General features: G+C 53.4%; 1 protein-coding gene across 1 annotated transcript in view; it reads left to right on the top strand.

The window, feature by feature from the left end:
- ALPL (alkaline phosphatase, biomineralization associated) overlaps nucleotides 1-5032 on the top strand; it is a 76600-nt gene continuing 71568 nt past the window's right edge. Inside the window, exon 1 of the mRNA XM_045298939.1 lies at nucleotides 1-39. The gene's annotated coding sequence lies outside the window, so the exon portion shown is untranslated. The remainder of the gene's footprint in view (nucleotides 40-5032) is intronic.

The following is a 5032-nucleotide window of genomic DNA, read 5'->3' as shown; positions in this document are numbered from 1 at the left end:
TTACGCCAGGACAGATCCTCACCCGCGAACTCTGCGCAAGTAAGAACCTGGCGGGCCCCTGGGTGTGTGGTGGCCTCCTGGGCCCTCTCGGGTTAGCGGCGAGGTTGGGTACAAATGGCAGAGCGGGGGGCCTCCGCGCCCTCATTCCCGCGCAGGGCCCCTGCCACTTGTCCGGCGTCCCTCCACGTGCGCATCCCAGGCCCCCGGCGGGCGCGCTAGGCCAAGATAAAGGTTGGACGTGACGTTCGCGAAGCCGGCGAGCTAAGGGACAGCGCTCGGGACCTCCTACAGCCCTGGGTCTCCTCTCCAAGGTCGCTGCCTGGGACCCCCGACCTTGGCCTCCGTCCTCCGCATGGGGCTCTGCGGCATAGTAACCCCCTCTCGTCCCTCCGGGGTCTCAGACCTCCAGGCGCAACTCCTGCGTCCCTCCTCGCTGCCAGGGGAGGGGGCTGGCCCGTGTGCAGGGGAAGTTTGGGCTGCAGCTGGGGAGAGTTGAGGGGGGGATGCCCTGGGATCCGGGGAGCCGTGGGGGGAGAGGAAAAGGGGAGATCCGGTGTGTCTGTCCCCTAAGCACACCGGCCCTCATGGTGTGCACCACTTATTGTGAGATCGGCTGCCCAGCGCTCGTTCCCGTCCCAGGCCTGGAAAGAATGGGTTAAAGGCGTGTTCACAGGAATAAGGCGGGAAGCTGAGAAAAGCCTCCGCTTCACCGCCACCCTGTCCCTTCTGAGCCCCTTTCTACGCAGAACGGGACTGGGGGAAGGGCTCAGCACAAAGACCTCCTGGGTGCAGGGATGGACTCTTGAGATAAAGAAGGGGCGATTCTCCCATTGGAATTCCCCCATTGGACTCTGGGAAAGGCGGGGGGGAAAGCCCCCCGTGGGTGGGCTTCCAACCCATCCACCCAGCAGGGAGAGGGATGGGCTCCCCCTCTCAGACTGCCATGCCTGCGGGGTGCCACCTGCTCCAACACCTGACTTGCACCCTCTCAGGGACACAGGCTTCTCATAGCCACCCTGTAGACAGGGTCCTGTGAGAACTACCCCTGTGAGTTTCCCACACTGTCACTCTCTTCCACGTCTTTTCTGACAGGAGCCGCTGGTGGTTTCAAACTGCTGACCTTATGGTTAGCAACCCAAGTGTGAGCACGACGCCACCAGGGTTCCTTTGGGCTTTCCAGGACACTGCTATTCTGTGGCTTTTTCCTTCTGGCCCTTCCCTGGCTTCAGTGCTACTTCCCTCCACCCTCCAGACCTGCCCTCCAGTCCCCATTCCTCCAGAGAACACTGACCACACCTGATCTTGCCCCCCCAACACCCCCCCCCACCCCATCCCTGCTCCCTCCTGCCCCTGCCCATCTTATCCCTTGGCCTTCTCTGTCCTTCTGGAATGCAACCCCACACAATTCTCAAAGCAGAAGAGCAAGCGAGGGCCCTCGGTCCAGCTTCTCAACTTCTGTACCCTCTTTGTATCCATTGTGCTGCCTGTAAAATGGGAGGACGCCTCTGCTGTAGAACTATCATGAAGAATCTACTGCACGAAGGCCAGAAAGACAGAACGTCATTTCATTCAACAAATATTTGAACACCAACTTTGTGCCAAGCCTGTTCGAGGTGTGGAAATGCAGCAGTAAATCAAGCAGGCGGAAACTCTCTTCATGGACCTGGTGGTATTCCTAATACAGTTGTTTTTCCAGCTTTGATGTCGACGGTCAAATATTGGCATTTTAAGATTGAAATCAAGCAATTCACAAGGCAGGTGATAAAAAAAAAAGGCACCAACATAAACAATTGACCAGCTAACATTTGCTCTTGGTGGTGCTCAACTGATAACAGGTTTCAATCCAGCAGCTGCTCTGCAGGAGAGAGAGGTGGCCGTCTGTTCTTCTGTATAGATTAGCCTTGAAACTATGGGCAGTTCTACTCTGCCATAGAGGTCGCTATGAGTCCCACTGGACTTCATGGCAGTGGGTTTTCAAATGAACTCTCCACGGTTGAGTCCACCCTGACTCTTAGCGACCCTACGGACAAGGTAGAACTACCGGAAGCCTCCTCTTTCTCTCACAGGGAGGCTGGTGGATTCACACTGCTGAGCTTGCAATTAGCAGTCCAACGCATAACCCATTCCACCACCAGGGATCCTGGGTTTTTTAAGTAGAGACAGCAAATCAAAGGTGCCCCGGTGGTACAACTGTTAAGCACCTGGCTGGTAACTGAAAGGTTGGAGGTTCAAACCCACCCAGAGGTTCCATGGGCGAAAACCTGGTGATCTGCTGCCATAAAGCCACCTCTATGGGCTGGCCCATTTTGTTCGGCAGGGTCGCTAGGAGCCGGCATCAAGAAGACAGCATAGGTTCCCTCTCGGTACCTCCATCGCCTTGTGTTTAGCTGTAGAGATCAATCTTGGGGCTAAAGTCTAGATGTAATTGATACCTGCAAAACATCGAATGCCTCTGCTTCGGAAAACACTGGTACAATCATCTCTAATCTAAGTAGACAATGCAAAAGCCAGCCTAGGATTGACTGAGTGTTAAGTCACTGCCTTTGAGGCCTGTGATCCCAGCACCCACCTTGGCCCAGATCCTGCCTGTTCCCTGATGTGCCCAGCAGGGTGAATGGCACAGCCGAGGCCAGGAGCCCGGAACTGGGTGCCTGGACCACCCCTGAGGCAGTTCCCTCTGCAGTGACTCCTGCACTCGGCTTGTCCTTGTGCTTCAACGTGTCCCAGCTTGGGCCATGGCAAACTCGGACCCTGTGTGTGCCCCTGGCCTCTGCCAGCAAGAAGCAAGTCTCTCTCATTTTATCCGTAAAGGAATTCATCTTGCAGATGGAGAGTGGCTTGCCAAGGACACACAGATGCTGTCTGGGGGGGCTGGGGCTGGAAGCCAGCTGTCTAGAATTCCAGGTCCGGTTTGGATCCCGCCTCCAGGCCTCTTAACTCGAGGCGAAGCATCCAGGGGTATAGCCTGGAGGTCTCACCTTGAACTAAGTCCAACTGGAGCTGTTAATACAAAACCCAGAGTTTGAAGAGAGCATTGGGGGAGAGAGCAGGCTAGGCTGGGGACCAGCGCTCCGAAACCTCTGTGTGGCCACAGGAATGCTGACTCGGCTTCCCAGGCCGCACTGGCCTCGGATGGTGTTCTTTTTCCCTTCTGGACGTGTCCTCACTTGTAGAGGGCAGCTGGGGGCGGTCGACTGCTGAGTGCTCTGGATAAGATAAGTCATTTCTCTTCTCTGGGGGCTCAGTTTCCACATCTGTCATGCGGGTTAAAATATGGACTTTGCAAGGTTGCTACCGGGGGCCAGCCGGCGCACACAAGGCCCTCTGACATTGGGCTGACCCGGGTTATGATTGCTATTGAGAAGTTAGGATTCCCAGGGGGCAGTGCAGGTGGTGCCGTGGGTTATGTGTTGGGCTGGGGTGCATAGGGTGGGCTGTTTGGCACCATCGGCAGCTGTGAGGGAGAAGGAGGAGGCAACCAGCTTCCATAATGATGTCCATCTTCAGAAACCCCATGGAGCCAGCCAGTAGGGTCTCTGAGAGTTGTAATCAACTCACCGACAGTGGGTTTGGGTGGCAATTTTCTTCATCAATACCAACCTTCTAGAAGGACCAGAGGGGACTCCCTCTTAAGGGAATGAAAGCCAAGCCATCAGGAAAAACACTGCTTTGGGGTCAGCATCTGGGGTTCCAATCCTTAGCTCTGTGACCTGAGGCAAGTCCCTTAACCTCTCTGAACCTCCCTGAAAGGAAAATAGCCCCGCCTGTCTTACAGACCCGTTCACGTAAAGGGCCACGCACATAGTCCGTGCTCACCAACTGTGAGCTGATGCTCCACGTCCAAACAACAGGCAAGATCATTCTCCATGGTTTTCCACTTGCCCGTGCCACCCCCAAGCCCCAACATTTCATAATTGCTCCCAGAAAAACTCAAGTTTTCCATGCTCAAAGTCCCAACCTCACTGCGGCATGATATCAATTGTTTGCATTTAAGTTGACTTCTCAAGTGAAGGGGTGGCATTTGAGATGGGGATGGGAGCAGGGGGCGGAGGGGAGGGAAGCAGAGTTAAACCAGATGTGTTTTTGTTAACTGTAGGATGGTGGTTAAACTGCCCAAGCATTACCGTGATTCTTTTTTGAATTCCAGTAACCAGGGCTCAGGTTTCACTAAAAATTGTAGTGTTCCTTGTTCTTTCCCAGCTGGTGTAGACTCGCCCTCCCCATTATTATTATTATTACTATTTTATATTCATCTGAGGCCACAAAATACTAGCCAGAGAGGAGAGCTTGGCGATGCCTGTAATTTCAGAGCTGGAAAGTGGTTAGAAGCTGCTTTTCTTGTAGATTTGCTTCTTTGCAAGTGAAACAGGCCTGGGAGCACAAGGGCTTCCCCAGGGTCACCTGACACTTTCGGAAAGCTACCCTCAGATTTAGGGTTTCCTGCCTCTCCGTTCTCATAGCAACCCTACAGGACAGAGCAGAACTGCCCCTGTGGGTTTCCAAGACTGTTTATCTTTATGGGAGTAGAAAGCCTCGTCTTTCTCCCATGGGGGTCTGGTGGTTTTGAACTGCTGACCTTGCAGTTAGCAGCCCAACGAGCATCGACTCTGTGTCAGTAAGTATGGGGTTTCTCAGCATTCCGTTCCTTGACCTTTCCAGAGATTACCACGCGCCCGAAATGGGAGTGCATCATTTCCATATGTTTCTTCAGCATCTTTTTTTTTTAAAGAGAAACATTTGTTCAAGGGAGGACCCATGTGGTATGAGAGGTCTTAACTTTAGGAGTTCTTGTGCTGTTGATAAACTACCTGTGTGACACAGGCAAGCCACGCGCCCGAAATGGGAGTGCATCATTTCCATATGTTTCTTCAGCATCTTTTTTTTTTAAAGAGAAACATTTGTTCAAGGGAGGACCCATGTAGTATGAGAGGTCTTAACTTTAGGAGTTCTTGTGCTGTTGATAAACTACCTGTGTGACACAGGCAAGCCATTTCTCCTCCTCTGGGTCTCAGTTTCCTCATCTGTAAACCAA

Source organism: Echinops telfairi, unplaced genomic scaffold, assembly GCF_000313985.2.
Source record: "Echinops telfairi isolate 266 unplaced genomic scaffold, ASM31398v2 ScPeMD7_7457;HRSCAF=8495, whole genome shotgun sequence".
Taxonomy (NCBI): domain Eukaryota; kingdom Metazoa; phylum Chordata; class Mammalia; order Afrosoricida; family Tenrecidae; genus Echinops; species Echinops telfairi.
The sequence above is the reverse complement of the archived record's forward strand: the minus strand, read 5'-3'. Positions and strand labels throughout refer to the sequence as shown.